We start from the raw sequence: 25,286 nt of genomic DNA on the forward strand, positions 1-25,286 counted from the left end.
ACAGTATATAGTGACAGTGTTGTTGATGGTCCTTCTTCATATTTATTTTCCCATTGTATCACATTTTAACAATGGCACCCTGGTAATTCACGTCTTAACTCTTAAGCAGGGTACACCAGGTACACCAGAGCCATTAACTTGTCTCTGCAGCACTCCATTCCTTAGTGGGTGTAAGAAATACCACATTTGCTCTTGAGTGTGGTAATTTAAACCTTTGCTTGCTTTTTTATATACTTTAGGAAGACCATTAATAGTGTTTAATATTGTGTTTTGATTTACCCCACCTTCTTTATTGACTGTTCACAACAAATTCTTTCATACATTACCAGGGTCAGAATATTGCAGGGGGGGCAGGCTAATGGCTGCACTCTGGTGTAACTGATGTACTTGGAGGTTAAATATGATTCTGAGAGCATTATTTGGACCACAGGGTTGATTTAACCCTTTAAGTGTTTTTCAGTGGTATGCTCCCACAGGACCAGGTTTTTTTGGGCTGTATTTGACTCTCTTACTATAAAAGCCACAGACATTGACATTTATAAAGAGATACTGTATGGACACATACTGACAGATTAAGATATGACTTGCTGCACAATCACACACACATATACTGTACAGACACAACACACACATACATTACACTGGCACAGCTTCTACCTGTGATTGTGCGTGTGAAGTGCACCCATTTCCCTTGTGTCTGTGTGTATATGTCAGAGGATGCCACAGTAGAGAAAGACTGGGTGCAGCACTGGGCTTCCTTGCATTGAATTCTGTTTATTCAGCAGCTGCTCCTTTGGGCATGCTCTGACAAGCACAGCCTTATTGCCTCTGAGGGCTTGGCAGACAGTTCACACTAAGGTCTGCACAGGGAACAGGGCCCAGGCATGGCTGTCTGTTCACACTAGATCTGCATTGTAGAGAACAGCACCCAAACAGAGTTATCTATTCACACGAATCATTGTAGAGAACAGCAGCCAGGCAGGGCTGCCTATTCAGACTGACCACTGTAGAGAACAGCAGCCAGACAAGGCTGTCTATTCACACTGACCACTGTAGAGAACAGCAGCCAGACAAGGCTGTCTATTCACACTGACCACTGTAGAGAACAGCAGCCAGACAAGGCTGTCTATTCACACTGACCACTGTAGAGAACAGCAGCCAGGCAGGGCTGTCTATTCACACTGACCACTGTAGAGAACAGCAGCCAGACAAGGCTGTCTATTCACACTGACCACTGTAGAGAACAGCAGCCAGACAAGGCTGTCTATTCACACTGACCACTGTAGAGAACAGCAGCCAGGCAGGGCTGTCTATTCACACTGACCACTGTAGAGAACAGCAGCCAGGCAGGGCTGTCTATTCACACTGACCACTGTAGAGAACAGCAACCAGGCAGGGCTGTCTATTCACACTGACCACTGTAGAGAACAGCAGCCAGGCAGGGCTGTCTATTCACACTGACCACTGTAGAGAACAGCAGCCAGGCAGGGCTGTCTATTCACACTGAGATCTGCACTGTACTGTAAAATCTAGCTATTCAATACAGGGAATAATTTAAGTTGTGTATTAGTTTGAGCCATTCTAGGTTTTCCTATGAGCCTCAATTGCAGGATAAGTAATTTACTCAACAAATTTAAACACTATGGACCATATCCATAAACAATGCCATTTTTTAATTTTAATTTTTTTTTAAATGTAGTAATCGCCAATTTATTTTTTAAAATTATTTTCTCCCAATTTGGCATATCCAATTATTTTTAGGCTCCGCTCACCGCTACCACCCCTGCGCTGACTCGGGAGTGGCAAAGAACACACGCTGTCCTCCGAAGTGTGTGCCATCAGCCGACCACTTTTTTTTTTTCACACTGCAGACTCACTGTGCAGCCACCTCAGAGCTACAGCGTCGGAGGACGGCGCAGCTCTGGGCAGCTTACAGGCAAGCCCGCAGGTGCCCGGCCAGACTACAGGGGTCACTGGTGCGTGGTGAGCCGAAGACACCCTGGCCAACCTAAGCCCTCCCCCCACCGGGCAGCACTCGGCCAATTGTGCACCGCTCCCGTCTGCAGTCGGCAATAGAATAGCCTGGACTCAAATCTGCGACCTCCAGTCTATAGGGCTCATACTGCACTCCACTCGGAGTGCCTTTACCAGGTGTGCCACTTGGGAGCTCCCTTACTGGGCAGTATTTAGCATGTGATTAATCCAGTCACTTATTCACCAGTCACAAACACGCATTGCAAGCGTGTGGATTCAACCGTACATTTTAATTGTATTCTTTTTTTTTTATTTTATGAAAACCTGAATTTATTGGTCACGTGTTTCTGGCAATTCCCAGACAGTCTACGATTATCTGTCCCGGCATTGCTATGACGCATTCTCTAGCTACTGCATGCAGTATATTCACAACTGACCACGAGACTTGGAGAACCAACGAAGCACAAGAAGCTTGATAACATGCGGCTCTGCGTATTGTTTATGCATTAAATTTAAATGTCATACGTAATTCATATTTTTTTCAATGGGTAAAACACCCAGTATGGAGCTTATCTGGAGAGCTGATCACAAGTTTTATTACGTAATATAATTTGTCTGAGTAAATACTTAGGGAAGTGAAGCCAGTGCTTACAATCGTGTTGAACTCGGCTATAACCTGCTCTTAACAATTCCAGTGGAATTGTTGGCTGAAATTGCAATTACCATTACAATGCTATTTCGTTGAATTACAATTATGCTGCAGTATTTACAATTATAATTGCAACTGCAGTAAAAAGTAACATTAACAACTACACACATTTAACACGTTTTCTCTAAATAACCAAGCAATAATCACAGGTACAAATACAAAAAACATACTATCATTTTTTTTTTTTTTTTTTTTTTAACAATACAAGAATAACGATCGAATGACAAATAAATGCGTAATTGACGTGCAATTAATCAATTATATGGTATAATTACAATTACGGAGGTGTGCAAATTGCACAATTAGAATTGTAGTTGACCCCAGGTCTGCTTAATAGCCAGTTTGCTCTTCCTAGTGCAAGGGAATGGCAGAAGGACCTTGAATAAGCAGCTAGAAGGGTTCAGTCTTTACTGAGCAGTTAATTCAGGCTTCACTCTAAAGTAGTGTGTTTTTTTGCTACGGTGTAGTCGGATATTTTTGGGACTTTTACATGTGATGTTAAAACAGAAGTCAGTAGCATGACAGCAGCTTCATATTGAATGTGATACTGGTGACCTTACACAGTAATTACATTAGAATCAGAATGACACACAGTGACATAATGTGAATCGTGTGTACTGGCAAATAAGTGCCACTTCCTATAAAAAACAAAGTGGCACTTCTAGTTATAAACCGCCTTCCTACCTAATCGTCTTTTAAGTTCTGCACAGTTTGTGCCAAAGAGCCCACTTCCTTTGTGATGTTCGTATCCTTGACGTAGTACAACCTGAAAGACAAAAAAGAAAACCACTTCCTGGACTGGCCTACCTTCCTGGCGTCCTTCAGCGGGCAAGCTGAGCAGTTGCTAATGAGAAGTAGTGGAGGAAGCATGTGAGCATCTTTCAGTACAAGAACGTACTCTGTAGTCTTTTAGGGTGACCTACTTTTGCACAGCGCTGACACTTGATTGTCTGAGCTATGTTACATTTTTGAGAGGTTTTGATGAAACACACTTGTTTGAAAGGTACACTTACAAAATATGGATATATCCCCAAATAGTTAGAAAGAGGACTGGAAAACCAAGATATTCAGCACAGCTATACATTTTCTTCACTCTTATGGGCACATTTTACATTGTTCAGGGATCGAAATAAAACTCCTATTCAATAGCATTTTCATCCATTCCAGGTTTTACTACAAGCTTGATTAGCCACGGCATATATGTAAGAAGCCCAGGTATGTCTTATTAAAATTAAACTAAAACCAGTAATGGCTCAAACTGCTATTAATGGGAGTCTTATTTCCATCCCTGTTGATATGATTTATAATAAAGACCTTTTGGCTTATCAATTTACTCAGGAAATGGGACATCATCTCTAATACTCTTTGAGGGTGTAGTTTGCTTTTGTTAAAAGTCAAAGGGGAGGGAGACCCATGGAATATAAATTAAAAAGCTCTAAGAAACGACTGTAGGAGTATTTTTGCTGCAGAATGTTTATCAGTTTTGTTTTTAGTAATGTAATATTGTATACTTGCTGCCAATAAATTATGTTTGAGATACTTACAATAGCTTATTTTACAGTACACAGCACACAAACAGGGAAAAAGTCACATACAATAATAATAGTAAAGCAGAAATACCAATATTCTGATATGGAAATGCAATGAGCTGCATCCTGTATCAGCCTTGCATGAATGCACTGTAGCCATTGACTGTAGTACAGTAGGTCTGCTTGTGATGGAGCAGTGCCTTACTTTGACCCTTACCCCCATTTGAGAACCAGTGTGAACCCACACATCTCACTAAACAAATTACACAACCTCCCCAATCCAGGACAAGGTGGGGAGCATTAGCAGATCTGATATCAGTGACACACTAAGTAGGTAGGCGTGGAATAAGATACACATTTGTACAGAAAATGTAAACAGCAGTTAAACTTACAACTTCCCAGAACCTGCCATTAGGGTTAAAAGGTGTGGCAGTGAGTGGTTTCATATTTACTCTAAACTCTATCTGAAGTTGTAATTCTGTGGTGTCTGCTACAATGTGCTGTGCAGGGCAGTGACGCTTTCTTTCAGAAAGCAGGATCTGCAAGAGATTCATAATGTGTTTGTGTTTGCAGAATTCTCCTGGCTACACTCTTTGCAGAATGTAAACTGTTCCACACATCACTTCTGACTAACAGCAAGCACTAGATTTTTTTTTTTTTTTTATCTTGATGGTGAATTAGTTTGAACATCCAAAAAGCTCAGCGCTTCCTATTAATCTGATATTGTGATGACATATCCACCATAACAAACATTTAATGGAATGTCCTTTGATGGGCGCCCTGTACAATAGTGTCTTCCAGACTGAATTAAAGTAACTGTATTGTCACTAAAACAGTTATTCCACAAAGCAAACCTGTTGGGCACATCCATTCGTTTTTATATAGTAGGCCTCGATTTGTGCAGTTTTGAAAGAAACACATGTCAAAGCAAATCTGTACAGTATTTTTGTGCTTTCAGCTAATAACATGCTTTGATCTAGAAGACACTGCTGAGGTGAAATAACCAAGTGTTACAGATTTCCTGAGAATAAAGCATGGAAACAGAACTGTCTTTAGCTGAATGTAGTACCAGATATGATGTTTTAAAATGAAAATACCTTTTAATGTTTAAAAGCTGAGGAATTCATTGGGAATGTAAGTGCAAAACTGGTAAGATGTATGAGCCACTTTAACTGCTGAATGGGACTGCTTCATACAGCCACTCCCATTCTGTTCGGTTGGGTAGGACATAGACCCCATTCACACTTGCTATTTAGTTCTATGCTATTTCTCGTATGTGAACGCTCCAAAAAAGAAAAGTCCAGGGCCAGCCTAGATTTAGGCTGCTGTTTCGATGTGGTTCAGGGCCTGCAATCCAAGACCAGGGCCGGCCTTTACATATGCATGAACGCAAAGCAGACTTAGACTGCCTTTTCGTATCACATTACCAAGTAGATTTTATATGACAACACGGAAAAACGCAGATTTTCTATGATGTCGGAGATTTTTTTGTTTTACATTTGGGAGGGGCAAAAACATGCAAGGCTTTTTTTTGTTTGTTTTTTGGGTGGGGGTAAGCTCGGACCGGCACCCCGTTATACACCATAACATTAAGTCAAAACAGTCAATAATATAATATATATATATATATATTTTAATATACCATAAAATTGCCATTGTGCTGCATTGAAAAAATATATATTAATAAGAAACATCTACTACAAATCAGTGATTACTGTATATCCCGATAGCTCTTCCATTCCGAGTACAGGCTATCGCACTATTTAAAATAAATAAATAAATAAATAAAGCAATTTCTGCATTTTAGGCCTGCATTTAAGTCACATATGTGAACGTGCAAAGGCTCCTTAAACCGCAAATGTGAACTGGGTTGCAGACCTAAATATGTGGCTGCAGACCTAAATACTGGGCCAGACCAGTAGTGTGAACGGGGTCATAGAGTGCAATCAAGTGTTTTAGTTATGTGTCCTCTTCTTCTAAATTAATCTGTAATAAATAAAAAATAAAAACTGACATGTTATTGTCTAAGTCATAGACATAGAACTGTTTTCCCATATCAAATAAATAATGGAATTGTAACACAAAGTAATGACAAGGATCATCCTCTTTTCAGTCTAAAAATGATGTTATTCTTAGTTGGTAAAACATGTATGTCTTGAAACCACCAGAAATAAAAGGTGACATATTTTCATATTGCTTGAGTGTACAGCAAAAATAGCAATTTTGATTTCACTGTCCCAATACTTCTGGAGGGCACTATATCTTGGACCACTATATCTTGGACCACCTAACCTATGTCATGTCAGGTAGTCCAAGATTAGTGCTGATCAATATATTTGTGAAACCTTAGGTTTTTGTATTCAGTATAGATTTGCAGCCTTTCTCTAAATTGTGGCAGTAGAGTGATTTTAAGATTGTCAAAAACAAGACAAAAGTAACTGACAAACACATGTCACTGGAACATTTTCTTATTTCAGTTTAATTTTACTGTGTATATCTAATGATCAAGTGCTGGAATTGGTTTGGAAAGTCACTTGTGTTTACTTACAGTACAGGTGAAGACTGTAGGTAAACACCTGCAGGTAGATCGGGAAATGGGACATCATCTCTAATACTCTTTGAGGGTGTAGTTTGCTTTTGTTAAAAGACAAAGGGGAGGGAGACCCATGGAATATAAATTAAGAAGCTCTAAGAAACGACTGTAGGAGTATTTTTGCTGCAGAATGTTTATCAGTTTTTGTTTTTAGTAATGTAATATTGTATACTTGCTGCCAATAAATTATGTTTGAGATACTTAGTGTTACAATAGCTTATTTTACAATACACAGCACACAAACAGGGAAAAAGTCATATTTACTCTGAGCTCTATCTGAAGTTGTAATTCCGTGGTTTCAGCTACAATGTGCTGTGCAGGGCAGTGACACTTTCTTTCAGGTTCATAATGTGTTTGTGTTTGCAGGATGTAAACTGTTCCACACTTCATTTCCAACTAATGGCAAGCCCTAGATTTTTTTTTTATTCATACAAATTTACCTTTATGCTGCCTCGATGATATCATATCATTGTGATTGGAATATCGGAAGTACTTGTACATAAATACGAACAGAACCTACAATGGTTCTACATTTTTACTCTATCCACATTCTGCATCGAACTCGTCGGCTGTCATCAGCTTTTTTATTATCCCCTTTCCCGTGCATACATTCATAAGCATTAATACAAACACTGCATATAGCAGCTGGCTTTCTTACAACCCTGTGTTTGTGTTGTACAAGATTCTTTATCAGCTTGGGCACATTTTTTTTCATTGAGGTATGACACCCGACTGCAAATAATTACGTTACTTAAGGCCTGTATTTTAACATGAAGTTCTTCATCTCGGTTAAAGTGTTAAGACACCATGGAATAGCCTACAAGCTCACATCAAAATAAAATAAGGAAATGCATTAATTTAAAACAAATCCATAACTTTATAAAAGAGTTGTTAAATATTATAGCCACCTTTTTTTTTAATACCAGGGGGTACAAGCCATTTCAACTGTTGACAGTGACTGAGTAGTTTTGAAATGTTCCTAATTCTTACTCTGATTGGCTGTAAAGGTAACAGGGATGATAATATAGTAGGGCTGGGAGATATACCGGTGTTATCGTTGATACCGGTATTTTTTAATAACAATATTTTTACACAACCCCCCCAATCCAGGGCAAGGTGGGGAGCATAAGCAGATCTGATCTCAGTGACACACTAAGTAGGTAGGCGTGGAACAAGATACACATTTGTACAGAAAACGTAAACCGCAGTAAAACTTACTACTTCCCAGAACCTGCTATTGGGGTAGAAGGTGTGGCAGTGACCTGGTATTTTTTTTTGTTTTTTTGAGCCAGTACACATCAGGCGCAAACAGAGCGAATAAAAAACATAAACATTAGGCTGTGTCCTAAAAGAAAAATGGAACCTATTGATGTGTAGACGGATTGGTTTCAATTTGCTGCCCTGCTCAGCTTGTGTCCCGTGCACATTGAGCTGATCCATTTGAACTTCATAGGGAGGTCTCAAAGTACAGATTGGTATTATTTTTTATTACTAAAAAATATTTTTTCAATTTTTAATTACAGAACTAATACTTTATACAATATGCACCCATTCAACCATTTAATCAATCAAGTCACGTCAAACTTTTAGTACAGTCATTTAAACCACATTCGATGAACTCTCCCCAATATGTATAAACTTAGGGAGTTCGGAAGTAAACTGTTTTGGACACAGGCTTCACCTTGTTATCGGTTAGTCTTTTATTTGATTTATATTAACAGCGTAAATGATTTACTTTTAATATTGAATATTAAACTATATTTACATACCCAATGTTTCTGTTTTATATTAGTAAACATACTTTTTGTATCCATGGCGATATGATAAAATATTTCCCAGCCTGTTCATGGCCTTACATGAAAAATCTTACAAAGGAAATCATGTTATATTTTGTAAACTATTTAAATGTACAGAATTAGGAGAGTCTGGGATCATATTATATAAAAGCAGTTTTTAAAAGTGCTTCTACGTTAAAAATCTCGTCCTGCATCAGCCTATTAGATATTATTAGCAGGTTAAAAATAACTATATACAGTGCTCCCTCACTATAACACAGGTCTCGGGGGACACAAGGGCGTCTGCTAAGAAATAAATAATAATGAGTGTTGTAACCGAAGAGCGTTATAAACGGAGGAGGGGGTGGGGTGTGCCATGGGACACATAACACACATCTGAATTAAATACAAAATAAAATAACTCCCTCTCTATAATGCACATATAGTGAAGAAAAAAAAAAGGGAGTAACATTCCCACTCGTGGATCATTTTAATTAGCAGTTTTTAAACTATAAATAGCCTGGCTAAACGGCGGTTGGGAGTTCAGTTCGAAGCAACAGACAAGCAAACCAAGTTCGAGAAGAAGAGGGAGAGGGGAAGAGGGAATGGGCTCGCCCCAGGTTCGGCTTCCAGAGCAGGGCTGAAGCGTCTTGTTTCCTGGAGAAAGCCGCAGCTCTTCTTGCAGCAAAAAAGTAAATACATTAGGAAAGATAACCACGTAATAGGCCTAATATTTATTTAATTACAAAATGAATGCTGAATAAGATGTCTGTGATGAAAGTGCCAGCGCAGCTTTTCTTCAGTTCAGTTACTGTATCAAAAGGGAGAGACAGAAACGGAAGTTAGACTGAGAAGTTGTTTATAGTTTGAACAACACCGGTACTGTATTTACTGTAGAAATATTGCATGACTCGCTAATATAGGGAATTGGGGGACATGCTGTAGGAGCATTATATCCGAGTTACGTTATAACCGAGATCCTTATAGCGATGGAGCACTGTACAGTTGCATAAATTGTTTGCAAAAATAACATCATTTGGCTGATTTACTTTAAATCTTTACAATCCCTTACAAAAAGGAGCAATATTTTTGGCTTGCTTGAGTAGAAATGAAAAGCTCCATGATAAGTCTGCCTCGGGGTAAAGTAATTAATTACCCCGAGTCAGACACAATTGAGGAAGGGGCCAGGGTATTATTTAATAAAAACATTCCGGTTTCAGTTGTTTTGTGGGTGAAGGGGGTTTGGGGAGTTTATTGTAAAGCACAGCACGCAATAACATTGCACAAGAAAAGTGCTTAAAAATCCCCAAATCACCACATATCATGCGTTCTTGCCATCCTCTGCACCACACACCCCATTACAATAGTAAAAAATAAATAAAATGATGAAAATGTTAACTATATCGGCTGTAACATCTGAAATATTGCGATTTCTTTTTTGAGGCATATCGCCCACCCCTATAATATTTTCAGTTTCAGCAACCGTGGTATCTATATTACCAGTAACAAGCAAGGCTTTGTGATAAGACTACACAAACTGCTAATTCACTTGCACGGGGTAATTTATCAATACACATGAGAACCCCAGTCACAATGGAGCTATTGAGGTATAAATGTACTGAAGAGCCAGACTTGTATTTACAAACTAGCAACATTATCAGCCTTATCAACATTTCCATCTGTGTCAAAAAAACGTCAAGCTGAGATCGTCTTCTGGGTCAAAAGCACCGGAGAAATTGACAGAGATTGCACCCAGTGATGCAGCATTGCTTACGAGTTTAAATCCAGCAGTCTGCGTGGAACCTCCAGTTCTTGATTTGCTTATTTATTATCAGTTTAGTTGGGAGGGGTGTGTCTTTTTTTTTCTTGTCTTTTGCTGAGAGTTGTGCACAGCTTGCTTGCTCCCACAGGGGGCAAGTACCTGAAATCATCATCTGGGACACAAACAGACTTCACATTATAATACATCCTCACCATTGCAACAATGCAAGCATGCAGTATAAAGCAAATAAAATACCTGCGTACAATTTCAAAGTGTCAAGTTTAACTACTACAGTAAAAAAAAAAAAAAAAAGTTTATACCTAGGAAGTGAAATGACCTGGAAGTGAAACGGTAGCAGAATACTTGAAAGACAGGCATGCAAACTGAGATCTTTCTTTTAACCTAGTATGGTACACAATATTATGATTTAAAAAAGTAAATACATGTTGGCAATGACATGTGCTTCTTTCAAAACTGCACATGTGAGATCTGCATAGGGAATGGAAGGGCTTGACTGGTGCCCCTTTTTTCCCCCAGCATATTTACCCAAGGAAGCAATAACAATGTCCTGGTAGTGAAGTTTGAGGCGGCCTAAAAATATTCATATTTTCCAAAGTATTCAAGATAATTCCTAATTGATTTAGCATGTAAAGAATAGAAAGCAGCAGATTGCTCTTCCTATCTGTTTTGTGTGCAGCTGAGGCATGTCCTATAGATAGGATCACATTTTTGATTGCACAGCTGATCCAAGTCCAGCCAGTCGTACACCACTGAGGACCGTCTCCTAGGGATACAGTTCAGCAGCACGTTTAGACTTGGCATTCACAAAACAGCATTGTACCCTGTTTGATGAAATGGAGGACACATCTGCCCCAGTTATTTAAAGAGCAAGAATCTTAAACTTCATCTTCAATATGCATTTCCTTTCTTTTTTTTTTTTACTGCCCCCGTTACTTTGCATAATGGTTGCAATGCAATCATTCTTGTTGCAATTACTCAAATGCTGTGTTAAGAAGCTTTGACTGAGTTTAGAAGCTGCTCTTCAGCTCTAGTTGGCTGCCACAGATGGAAGTGTCACTTGCTAATTGTCTTTGTAGAATTAAGAGCCAACGCAATCTATTGATCTGACACTTAGGATCAAGTTCTTTTTTGTTAAGTATTTTTAGGCAGTAGACTGCTGTACAAAAGAGGGTGCTGGCAGTGGATCTTAATATAAAGACACTATGGGTAATCTAGCCTGTAACTATACGTATTGCAGGAACTTGGACAGAAGATCAGCTACGGATGAATCAGCTGCTGCTTTCTGGTACTCCCTGGTAATGTGTTGTAGTTCAAAGTCACTCCAGTGGTCTAGGTCTAGCTGCAATCATACCATGGCAGCAGTTTATCTATAGAGTTGTATTTGAAATGTTTGTGTATCCTGGATTAATTTTTGTCAGATTCTCAGCACAATAAAAGCTATACCAGTACTAATGGGGAAAGAAATTTGATTAACCACCCAGCTGCTTATCCCGCGATTTCCACGTGGAGTGCATGCGAGTCCAAATTTGTCACTCCCGTGAAAATAGCGTGCAGGTGCTTATAAGTGCATCTGTAAAGTTTAACACGTCTTTTTAACGTGCTTCCATGAAAAAATAAGAAAACTGTATTGTAAAAGTGTATGCAGTTTTGTTTTTTACTGGCAGATGGCAGCAGTCCCTAAGAAATGTGCTTGACAGACCGGGTCATCTGTATACACACAGCTAAGAGTGAAAAATGGATGCCTGTGTATCTACAGAGAATAAAACAAGATTTCTTTATTTATTTGTTGGTGTTACAGGTTGTAAGGAAGCCTTGTCAGGTTTAGTACTGGTCAAAATGACCTATTTATTTATTGTACCGATAATAATAATTCATATAACAGCGCTATACACCCGTTACTGAAACTGGGAAAGATACTGTATATGACGTGATTGAAAATTTGCAAAGTTTCCTGATGTACATGTGCTAGATAAAGACGTTAGCATTGATGAGGGTTTGACGTGCGTCTGCTTATATATTGCTACCACTGGGGGGAAAAAATGATTATGTTGTGATCTATATTATAATGCTACAATTGTAAACACATTGTTGTTATTTAAGTTCTATTGAAATACTGTATTTCCATTTATCATAATCACAATAAAAAAGTGTATTTAAAAAAATATATATTAAAAATTGTTTTGAAAACTGTCCAGATTGCTTGTTTGAGGGCTAAGAATGAAACATCTGCAAAAAAAGAGCATTTTTAACATGGAAATTGCCAAAATAAATGGGCAGCCGGGTGGTTAACACACAGAATAACCTGGAATAGTTTGAACTTTTACATAGTATGACACTTAAAACATTTCCTTTTTCAACACTTCCTACTGAATATTGGAGAAGGAAAAACTAATGATCTCGTACTGAAAACACCAAGAGATCAATACACAGTAACCGTGTTGAATCGATTGTAGTTCATGTGTCGAATGCAGTGCTGTGGGTCGAGAGCTTAAGAGAATCAAGCCTTACAAAGAGGACTAGAATTTGATAAATAGTATTAGTCATAATAAACTGCTGTAATGATTTGTTGCAAGTGATCTCGGAGGATGCAGTGAAGCAATAACCAGTCCACATGAAAGCCGGTAATTCCCTTCCATAATTAGGCTCTGTTGTCATTGTAATCATCTTCGTCATGAGCCCCTTGCATTGTGCGACCTGGCTGCTGAAGGCTGGTCTGGGAGGTGCAGAGAGTCTCAGCCAAGCCATGTTTCCACCTGCCACTGAGATTGTCTGTCTGGAAAGGGGTTTGAAATCCGCTGCAGACCGAGATTAAATCATTTTGAATCCGGACCCTGTCAGTCAACCCCAGTTAAGATTGCAGGCTGGCAGAACTCTGTAACATACACTGGTACTTAGAGTCTGTGACCCGGGTGGCTGTAGGGGTGACGTCAGACCCGGAAGAACACACAGTACTGCCAGTGAAATGATACATGCACGGCTTGCGCGGTTATTAAATTAACAAAATAAAAGGTTTAAGCAAAACAAATGGCACATTGGCCAAAAAAACACAGACAAACAAACTAACAGATACAGAACAAGTACCGTGCTGTTTACACTCCCAACATGCGTGGCAGTTGTTATGATGAACTAATTTGTGCACTCCCCGTGCTCACATACCATTACGTACTTTATCTGCAATCCCTGTGCCGAAGTACAAATTACAGCACTCGTGCTACATAGCCTACATGTGCTACGTAAATAACTGATATTTATTTAAAGAATTAAAAGTAAAGCATGTACAGTATGGAGTTCAGCTGTGAATTTCCAGGATATGGAATGCAGTCCTGCAAACCTGTCTGACAGTGAGGAGTTGCCTGACTATGAAGTCTGTGTAAATGATGACTGCCTGTCTGCCTGCATACAGTATGCCACCACTCTGAACTCCAGGACCCTTTATACCTGTATACAGTACATGTATAAAGTGTTTGTTTTTTTTTGCGTTGAGGGATTTTAACACTATGTAGACGAATAACTTTTGATAACTAGGAATATTTGTTTCCTTGTGAAATAAGGATTAAAGAAATGTAAGATTATAACAAATAAGTTGACTTTCTCAATGAGTAGCTGAGTAGCGTATTTGAGTAGATACTCTAAGTTGCGTATTTTAAGCAGTTCTGTATGGAATGTTCAATGTGTTAACCGTTTAGAATTTTCTGTCCGTGACGCCACTCTGCAAAGTTCTAAGTGTACAGTAATAGGGTGATGCTGGACTTGCATGTTGACCGAAGTGAAGTCTTAATGTTGTAATCTCCCACAAAGGTTCTGCACAGTGATTCATTCCTTCATTATTACCTGTTGCTCCAGCAGAGTTGTTTTCAGACCACAGGCTTGGTTAACAATGCAATACACTCATGTATGTCAATATGGGGGAAGTGGGCTGGCAGGTTCTGCAACAGATGTGGCTTGCCTGGTGCCTGGACTCTGCCTGTTTGTACAGGACTGAGATGCGCTCTGTAACTCCGTAGGCATCTCAGACATATTTCTTGATGGTGTGAGTCTGCTGTTCTGGTCTGCACTGAAATTCAGGGTTTTATTCAGGGGGGATAAACAAGATATGCATTTTGAAATCGGGAGCCCTTTGAACCTTTGTCATGCAAATTAAGGCCCAATTTATTACCATTAAGGATATAGAACACCATTTACTACACAGATTTATTCCAATAGAACTCTCTTTGTTGGTTACACAGACCCCAATTAGCAGGGATCTTGGATTGATACCCTAATGGTAGATCTGTGGATTTAGCCTCCGCTCCAGTAGTCGATGACCACCCACGTAGAATGCTTGTTTTATGACGTGAAAGCTTGAACTGGAATAATATAATTGTGGAGAGAACATTACAGTACATGTACAGAACAGCTAGGTTTATAACATATGACTGCTGCCATGATTGTCAGTATCTCTGAGGAGGATCTCTTTGGCTCTAATGATTTGTGCTTCAACTCAGTTCATTGTTGATAAAGATTCAAGATAGGATCACTTGATACAGCATCACTGTTAAAAAGCATGAGAACATAAGAGTAGAAAATGTACAAACTTGAGGACTCCAGTCGGCCTATCAATGCTCGTCCGGTTCTGAGTAGTTGATGGATACCAGAACTTTATTTAGTGGGTTCTTAAAGGATCCTATTGATTCAGCACCAAAAACATGGCTTGGTAACCCATTCCAACCCCCCCACCACCCTCTATGTAAACAAGTGTCTCCTTCTCTCTGTCTTATGTTTTATCTCCACTTCATTTCTCCACTTAAGTGTGGCCTGTGGTCCTGGTTTCTGTGCTGAACTTAAAGTATTCCCTAGGGTTAATTTTGTCAACTCCTTTTAGAATAATAAAAAAAGAGTGTCCTGTAACCCTTCTTTGTTCAAGGCTAAATAGATTCAGTTCTGTCAACATCCTCTTCATTACTCATTCCTTTAAGCCTTGGGGTTAGTCTGCTTTACTCTTCGATGGACTCTTTCCAATGCTGCAGTTGTCCTTTTTAAGAAAAGTATCTTATTTGGGAGCAATGCAGCATTTTTTTTAAATGATTATACATATTAATATAAAAAAAAATTGTGTGAGCCTAATATAATCTTATTTTAATATTTTTTTTAATCATGTCTTCAAAGGGTTAATGTTATTGGTGCCTAGGTGGGCTACTGTACCAGTTCCACACTGAGTGCTCTGCAGGAGCTGCACTCTGTGTCTGATTAACCACAAGTAACCTAGCGTGTTACTGTATTTTATGACCTTGGTTTTCTACATACCTTCATGGGTTTGCAGTGCCAGTAAACATGACTTGACGTCTGTTGTTCTCAGTGCTAAAGAAACTTAAGTTCAGGGACAAATGTTGAGACTGGATGTCTCTTTCAGTGTCTTCAGTATTCATGATGCATGTAACAAGTGAAGTTTTCATGTCTGCTATTGCCATAGCGACCTGTTTTCACCAGCAGTTGAAGTATTAACCCCTTACTAGAATCAAAACAAATGATGCACTATAGTGGGTGGTTGGAATTTATGACCAAGACATTTCTTTACTAAACAAAGTATATTTCATTTTATTTGGGGTTTATGGTAAGCATGCATTGTTATGGAAGTATTTAATTAACTAGCATTACATTAAAGCAGTCAAATGATTAATGGTAAATCATAGGGGGCTAGATTCTCAATGCTATTTACTTCAAAATATCATGAGCATGATATAATCTTCACAAAGTACTGTAATAACAAACCCAGTAAAGTTACCAAACCAGAAATAAACCACTGTGACATTTGATGCTGGGGCTTGTGAGTAGCCTTGAGTTTCTATTGTTTTAGAAATGTAAATGGGGTGTTTTCCTGTCAAAAATATTGCAAATGACGACTTGGAGTAAAGAACTTTGAGAATCTTGGGGGGGGGGGGGGGGGGGTAATTATGGGTAGCACTCTATGTCCACTTAAAACAAGGTTAGTTACATATTCGGAACATGTCTGTATTTTAATTCCAGCTGCTTGTAAAAGAACCAAAAGCCTTAAAGCTGACATTCTGCCTTTTAGATTTTCTGTTGGATTTCCAGAGGGTGGACTCTGGTATTCCTACACAATAACCTTCCCAAAGTTGAAATTTGGTATTCACTTCTCAAAAAGAATGCTCAGTCGCTCATTGTTGTCTTCACTTTAGGCATCTAGTCCAGGACTCAGTGAAGTAAAAAACCCATTTTCTTACACACTGACCACTGTAATGGACAGTGCATTCAATTTTACTAGAAATCAATCTAGATGCTGACAGGTAAGGAACAAGCATGTTCTGTACTTTTGTTCACACAGACATACTGAATAGCAACTGTCTACCAGTAAACATCCACTTTGAAAAAACTCGAAAGCCATTCCAATGTACGAATTACAAACTGATTTAGCAAACCATTGCAATGCATTCTGGTACGCTTTGTTACATCTCCGGTACCTATCGCTTGTTTCTTTTCTTTAAGACAACCAGGACTACACTTACCAGAATGCATTGGGGAGTGAGTTAAAAAACCTGAACTGTCCCAGTGAACATGGGTCATATGGTAACCCTAAATTCACAGAACCTATATTCTCCTTTCCATCATTAAGCAGCCCTTCACATGGTGCTTGTTCTTGAACTGGAGTAATATCGGCTAATATTTATAGTTCCCTTTCAAGTAGGAAATGTAACCATTACCGAATGGGTATTTACCGCCTAAAGACCTGAATCCTGAATAGTTTAGTTTATACCAAAGCTGCTCTTTGAACCTGTGACACAGTAATGGTCCCAAGGGCACAAGAGGACTGCGCTCGCAGATCTTGCCGCCATTTTTCCTTTCAAGACTGACCTGTTCGGAGAGCCTTGTTCAGATAAGTACTTTGTTGGTTCTATCTTTTGTATGTATTTCATATTTTTTGTGTTTTACACAAATTATATGTGATATTTCAACTAATCGCTGTAATATTATTTAACTTATTACGCGCATTTGTGTGCATTACAGCCTTATGCCCTGCGTGAAGCCATTGGCTCAAGTCACTCCTTCCCAGGGATCCAGCAACATAAGTCAGCTGACTTTGTGCTCTCCCCCCAGGCTGCACAGCTCCAGCTGGTGCTTATTTTATTTCTCGTTTTTACTGTTTAGCACCACACAAGACGTTTTATATTATTTATCCAATTGTTTAATTTACTGTTCTTTGTTGAGAAAATCTTCTCTTTGTGTTTTTTCTGTTTTTTACAGATACTATGTTTACAGGTACCAACTTGGTGATAGTCACTGGTCTGGTACCAAACCGGTGACGGTCGATATCTATAAGCAGATCTATAAGCAACTGTACATCTGTATACTCTACCCTGCATTGCTTGCTCCTTGCATCATGGCCGAGTTCTATCCCTGTGAGACATGCAAGGCCAGTCTGCCTATTGAGGACAAGCAGACAGGTGCTTTTCCTGCTTGGGGCCAGAGCATGCCAAGGAGCACTGGCTAATTGCAGCTTCTGCAAGTTTTGTGCCCCTTTCTCCAAGCCCACGCTTGAGAAGAGGTTCTCACGCAGCTCTAAGGAGCACTTTGCATCCCTTTCCTGCGCACCGTTATTCCCCAATGCACCAAGGGAGAGAGGATGATACACCTGGGAAAGTAGCCCAGGTAGGTAACTGTCCTCACGGTTTTCCTCCTTGAGCTCTGTCTCTCCTTCCCCTCCCCCACGGAAGAGGAAGAGGAGTCGTCGTTCTAGGCGATCGGCAAAACTCTGAGCAGATGGAAAAGATCTGGGCAGCTTTTTCCCATCAAAGAACAGTTCTCGCTGAATTACTATGGGAAAGTTTGGCACCACCTGCCCCGCCTGTCCCCTTGGGGCCCCATGGGGCTGTGTAGCAAAGTGGCTGCTGATTGGAAACAGGTGCAGAAGTGATGCAGTGCAGAAATAATCACAAGCCAGGAAACTATAAACCATTTTGGAAAAAGGGTATTTTATTTGTAACTCCCGGTCTGGCGACCAAACAATAAACCTCTGGTAATACACACCAGTGTGTAAAGCACGGAGGTAACAATAATAAATGGATTGCAGTCCAAACAATAAACACACTTTATCCGCCCCACAATAATACAGTACACGGTCACTAGTCCGGGTGCGTGCAGTAGTGCTTGTGGTGGGTGATAACAATTATACAGTGACTGTGGTGTAGTGGTGTTCTGGGTAGTGCTGGCACAAGGCGACAGCTCCGGATACGTGTTAGAAGTCTAGTGATTTACAAAACAAAAGACAATTACTAACAGCAACAAACAAACAAAAACACTCCCAAATCCTTTTTATATTTCTTTTGGGGTTTCTCAAAACCAAGCGAAGAAGTAGATTAGCGATTCTCCGTCCACTTTTATGCTATCACGCATGACCCCTTGTTAAACGAGTGCAGCTGTCTCTACTATCTGCAGCTGCTACATCATTTCAGTTTCGCCTTCTTCCAGACTGACCGACATCCCGGCCCGGGGAAAGAACTGTCAGGCCAGTCCGTCCAAAGAACACTACTTTCAGTGCTTAGCGCCTTCACAGGTTGGGAGGGAAATTTACAACCAAAGCTCTTTGTATTTCTTTCACAGGCTGCGAGCGCAGATTGGCCACAGGAGGACATACTGTCCATCGCCGCCTCCTGAGGAGGTGGGCGAACAGGAGCTGGTGTTCAATTTTGGACGATGAGCCTACCGCCTCTCCCATATCCACCCAGTTCACCTGGATTTTTTCTTTGAAATCCAGTCTTCCTGTAACCATTCGGCAACAGCTCCTGCTGTTTCCCAGTCGACTCCCTGTATATGGTGCATGATGCGGAAAAGCTGGGCCTGGCCCATTTTCCGCCGGTTGAGACTTCTATTGCTGCCTTGGTCCAGGTGCCTAATTTGGCGCTCCTATCCAAGGACGCTGCCTGCCCTAACAAGCAGTGCAGGGTTTCTGAGGTGATCCTCAAGAGAGCATATTCAGCCAGTGCATTCTCCGCACGAGTAGGGATATATAACAGCATCTTGGTAGGTGCATTTGCTGCGGTCCCTCTGTGAGAACCACAGGCCCTCGCCCACAATGGCTCCGTGTGTCCAAGCTCAATGGACAGGTAGCTTTGGCTTTCCCAGGCATGTATGCCTGACTGGGACAAAGCACCGCTGTTGGAAGCCTCGATCAGTCCAGGGCATATGTTTGGTCCCGTGGTGGACAAGATGCTGCACTAAAGAGCCGGTTCACCTGCATCCCAACTCCACCTTTGAAGGACTTTGTTCCTCGCTGGGGGCTAAACGTAGTGCTTAATGCACTCATGAAGCCTCCATTTGAGCCCCTGCGTTCAGCGGAGCTGCATTTTTAATCATTTCAAGCATCTTTTTTTCCGTAAAGTGAAGCCAGGACACGCTCCTTACCAATGCTGCCTTTTTGCTGAAGACTATCTCGGCATTCCATGTCAACCAGTCTGACATGGAGCGACGGCTCCATATGCTCTGGCCAGTTCAGGCCCTGGCATACTGTGTTGACAGGACAAAAAGTTGGAGGCAGTCCGAACAATTTATAGGGCAAAGTCCTATGGTCAAGCCCTGTCTAAGTAGCGGCTGTCCAAGTGGATCGCAGACACAGTCAGGAAAATCTTTACTAGGTTTTATATTAATGTCCTGGATCCTCAAAACCTTGGTTTTGGAACCGAGTGTTAAGAGCGATTTCTCAGTCAACCCTTACAACACAGGTATAAAGGTGAAACTCCCTCAAATTTGTTCACCCTAGTTACTTGTTATTAGGGTTCCGAATGGTAACACACAGGGCAGTCTTAGTATTGCAGTCATCTGTAATCATGCCCTTGCGACGACTTGGGTATACTCACCCATTCGGTAATGGTTACATTTCGTACTTGAAAGGGAATGTTAGGTTATCATCATAACCCTGGTTCCCTGAAATAGAAATGAAAAAGTAAAAATAATTATGGCCTAAATAAAATCCCCGTTGCCTGGCCAAAAATAAATAAAAGTACCGTAATCACTCATTCGACCCAGCTGCAGCTTGGTTGATCTACACTATATAAACATTTTCAAATAAATAACTCGAGAGATTTATCTTGTATCTACATCTGATTCTATTCAGCTAAACACAACTGTAGCCACACTAGTGAAAAGATCATGGTACTGAAGGAGGTTATTGAGTACAGCACTTATAGTGCAGTTTGAGTCCCTGTATAATGTTGCTAACTTGTTTTTGAGGAGCAGAAACTGTCAGATTAGCATTCAAATATTTAAGGTTTTTAAAATATGAAACAGTTGAAGTTGAAGAAACTGTCAAGATGGCACATTAAGAAGCAAGATCCAGGACTTAAAACTATATATTAACTTTTTACCAGAGTTGGGCACGTTACTGAAAATAAGTAACTTATTACTCGTTATTCGTGTCTTCAGAAAGAGTAATATAATGTCCTTGCTTATTACTTTATAAAAAAGTAGCGTGTTATATTACTCGTTCTTTCTCTTGTCTTGTTCAGCAAAACTAGTTGACTATTGTTAACTTTTTAACTATACGTCTGGTAATTCATTTATTAACTGTGTCAAACAGGTTTTTAAAATGTTTGTAGTGTAAATACATTTAATTTTTGGCATATAAATGTAATGTACTGTATATTTTCTGACTTTCAATAATTTTTCAGTATGAATGGTGGGTAACACAAAAATAATCAACACACGTGAGTGAACGAAAAACAGAGGGGCATTATTGGCCATTTACTTTATTTCTTAGCAGACGCCCTTATCCAGGGCGACTTACAGTTGTTACAAAATATCACAGTACAAAATATCACATTTATAGAATATCACATTAAAGAATATCACGTTAAAGGATATCACGTTAAAGGATATCGCATTACAGATAAGAGCAGTTAAAGTACAATAAAGTCAGTAGAAAAGATAAATTACAAATAAGAGCAAAATAAGGAATACTGTATATATTACATTTAACAGCAAGTTTGACTAAGAGCAGTTAAACTTATAGTAAAAATATTTTCTTATATGAGTAAAGTCCATTAAGAGCACATAGTAAGTACGATAAATGGATAAGAACGATTTCAAATAAGAGCAATTACAAAAAACGTGAATACGGATACCTATAAGAGTAAAATCAAGTACCAGATACAGGAAGTAGTTATAATTAAGAGCAGTAGTAGAATGTGGCAAGGTATGGAGCAGTTCAGTGCAAGTACAAGCGATGCAAGTACTGGTACAAATGGGTGCCATATAGTCCAGTATAGTCAAGAGTTGTGATGTTTACAGATGCTGTCTGAACAGGTGTGTCTTGAGGAGGCGCCAGAAGGTGGTTAAGGACTGAGCAGTCCTGATATCTGTGGGTAGGTTGTTCCACCACTGAGGGACAAGGACCGGGCTGTGGAAGCGGGAGAGCAGAGGGGGGGTACAGCTAATCTGCCAGTGGTGGACCAGCGGAGTGTGGTAGTCTGGAGATAGGAGGGAGCAGAACGGTCGAGACAGTGATAGGCAAGTACAAGAGTTTTGAATTGGATGCGAGCAGCGATAGGGAGCCAGTGGAGGGAGTTTAGCAGCGGTGTAGTGTAGGACAGATTTTTTTTTTTTTTTTTTTTTTTTTTTATTAAACATTGCCATTGCTGTGGTAGCTTAGATTTAAAACTTGTTAAAACCACAATTGTGACATCACAATGTAACCTTACAAGCTGGCCATTAAATAAATATGAAAAATAAAAACACTTTGGAACATCCACACATGTAGTAAAATCAGCAACATTGATTTGGTCACTCCACATCAAGTTCAACAGGATCTGTGGTGAACCAGTCCCGGTCTATGAAATACCTTGCACATCTTCTAAATCACTTGTACTTTTGTGTAATTATGTTTTCACAGTATGGTTTGTATGTTTTGGAGATCTTTTATTCCGGTGTGTGATGAAGATTTCATATGGAAGGAAATAATATGGTATAAATAGCAGGGGTGGGGGGATTGGAAACCTGCAAGAGTTTGCTCTCCAGTAGTTTATCATGAAGCGCAGTAGCTGGGAATTTTTTTTAACATAGCGAAATCATTTTCCCTTCTCAAGGCTTTGTATCGACAGCTGCGTCTTTCCGTGATCTGGAATTACTTGAAATGGAAAGCTCTGGGTATGGGTCCTCTGAGGCCTGTTGAAACTGAAATAAGTATGTTAAGAAACATTTTCACAACATGTCACTAAACTTATGAAACATGCTAGAATTACAAGTGACAGAAACAGGCAGAAGGGGTCTTTTAATGTGGATTGCATTGATTGTCGATTGAGAAAGTCCATCAGTTCAAGAGGATTTTGCTCTAGATGTGAGATCAGTTGTATGTGTTATGATGGTTTGTTTTGTGATTTAATGTCTGGCCACTTTATTAGCACCTATACCCGATAGGGGGTTAGGCCACCACTTGCCCTGATCAAAGCCATGACACGATCAGGCATAGATTCCACAAGGTGCTGGAAGGTGCCTCGAGGGATGTTCATCCATTTATATAGATTCCACAAGGTGCTGGAAGGTGCCTCGAGGGATGTTCATCCATTTATATAGATTCCACAAGGTGCTGGAAGGTGCCTCGAGGGATGTTCATCCATTTATATAGATTCCACAAGGTGCTGGAAGGTGCCTCGAGGGATGTTCATCCATTTATATAGATTCCACAAGGTGCTGGAAGGTGCCTCGAGGGATGTTCATCCATTTATATAGATTCCACAAGGTGCTGGAAGGTGCCTCGAGGGATGTTCATCCATTTATATAGATTCCACAAGGTGCTGGAAGGTGCCTCGAGGGATGTTCATCCATTTATATAGATTCCACAAGGTGCTGGAAGGTGCCTCGAGGGATGTTCATCCATTTATATTTCATGCAACTGGTGCAGAGTAGTAGGCAGAGAGGATTGGGATGACAAAAGCTCCTCAATCCGTTTCTGTCACGGTGGACAGAAGCATTATAAAGGGACCATGGGTATATCAGAAGAACAGAGTAATGCCAACTCAAATAGGCTAGAAATGTACTAATTAGTATCCAGGCAGTTTATACAGTAAGTTTTTGTACTTGCTGTCTGCCACCGGACACCTCTGTAAACAAGATGTGGGTTTGCACATTTTTTTGTATCCTGTTTAGATATACAAAAATAAAATAAAGTGTGTATATGTGTTAAGATATTTCTCGGGAGGGGGGGGGGGGGGGGGGGGATTTCAAACAGAACAATCAGGAAGACTAAATTTAAACTACATGTCTCAAATGATAAAAAAAAAAAAAAAAAACCTTACTTTTTGGATCTTACTGCAGTACTTGCTGGTGTTTTCAGAGAAAGATAATGCACCATGCATAAAGTGCTTCTGACCTCACTTATTTACGGTTTTAGTTCCCCTTCAGTCGTTCTACCCCACGAAAAGACAATGAAGTTGCCATTGTAAGGTTGAGTGTATGCCCATTACTGTCATTTCTCTCTACTTATTCCAAAATGTGAAATATAAGGGCAATGAAATGTTTAGATTTATTAAAAGGAACAAAAGCACAGATTGAGAGTAGCAGATTATAATGATTGTCCCCACCCATCACTTCTGTGGAGGTGCCTAGGCTAAAGGTTAACCAATTAAAACAATTCGGTTAGCATTCTGGTGCATTCATTTTTTGTATTGAGGCTTAAAGCTTAAAGAAAAAATAAAGAAAGATGTAAAATAAATTTTGTACAGTTTTGGTAAAGCTGTTTAGAACCCGCCCCCTCCTCTCCTCTTCTCCCCCTGTTGTGTTTTGTGTGTATCATGGAAGGTGCTAGTGTCCTGCTGCACTGATGGCTAAGCTGAGATTCAGAAGCAGGATATCCTGTTCCTTAGCCCTTCAGCTCACACCACTCTGCATTGTGTTGTTTAGTAAGTCTTGTTTATACAATTTCTCAGAATAAGTAGCATGGTACACAGCTTAGTGTAAGAAGGTGGGGGGGAGGTCTTCAGTTAAGTCAGTGAATTTTGGCTGTTATAATTGAGCAATCCATTGTGTTATGCACTATACTGTGGTGTACTGTAGTTGTAGGGCGGTTTGCTTGTTTGCATCATGTCCCATCATCGGACTCTTCTGACAACAAGTCTCCAGGTAGATGCTGTATTATGTGCTGCCATCCATACTTGGAAGGTTTTTGACAAGTGCTACTGTAACAATTTAAGAACGAAGACCTCAGTCCATTCTGAGGAGTCTGTGTGATCTAGTGGTTAGAGCTGAGGGGCTGGGAGGCAGTCTGGTGTAGTGGTTGGAGCTGAGGGGCTGGGAGGCAGTCTGGTGTAGTGGTTAGAGCTGAGGGGCTGGGAGGCAGTCTGGTGTAGTGGTTAGAGCTGAGGGGCTGGGAGGCAGTCTGGTGTAGTGGTTAGAGCTGAGGGGCTGGGAGGCAGTCTGGTGTAGTGGTTAGAGCTCAGGGACTGGGAGGCAGTCTGGTGTAGTGGTTTGAGCTGAGGGGCTGGGAGGCAGTCTGGTGTAGTGGTTAGAGCTCAGGGACTGGGAGGCAGTCTGGTGTAGTGGTTTGAGCTGAGGGGCTGGGAGGCAGTCTGGTGTAGTGGTTGGAGCTGAGGGGCTGGGAGGCAGTCTGGTGTAGTGGTTTGAGCTGAGGGGCTGGGAGGCAGTCTGGTGTAGTGGTTGGAGCTGAGGGGCTGGGAGGCAGTCTGGTGTAGTGGTTGGAGCTGAGGGGCTGGGAGGCAGTCTGGTGTAGTGGTTAGAGCTCGGACTGGGAGGCAGTCTGGTGTAGTGGTTAGAGCTGAGGGGCTGGGAGGCAGTCTGGTGTAGTGGTTTGAGCTCAGGGACTGGGAGGCAGTCTGGTGTAGTGGTTTGAGCTGAGGGGCTGGGAGGCAGTCTGGTGTAGTGGTTGGAGCTCAGGGACTGGGAGGCAGTCTGGTGTAGTGGTTTGAGCTGAGGGGCTGGAAGG

At 40.5% G+C, this 25,286-nt stretch overlaps 1 protein-coding gene across 3 annotated transcripts in view; it reads left to right on the forward strand.

The window, feature by feature from the left end:
* Positions 1-25,286, forward strand: part of LOC117400205 (neurobeachin-like protein 2) — a 118,861-nt gene that overhangs the window by 4,810 nt on the left and 88,765 nt on the right. The window lies entirely within an intron of this gene.

Source organism: Acipenser ruthenus, chromosome 4 (assembly GCF_902713425.1).
Source record: "Acipenser ruthenus chromosome 4, fAciRut3.2 maternal haplotype, whole genome shotgun sequence".
NCBI classification, from domain to species: Eukaryota; Metazoa; Chordata; class Actinopteri; order Acipenseriformes; family Acipenseridae; genus Acipenser; species Acipenser ruthenus.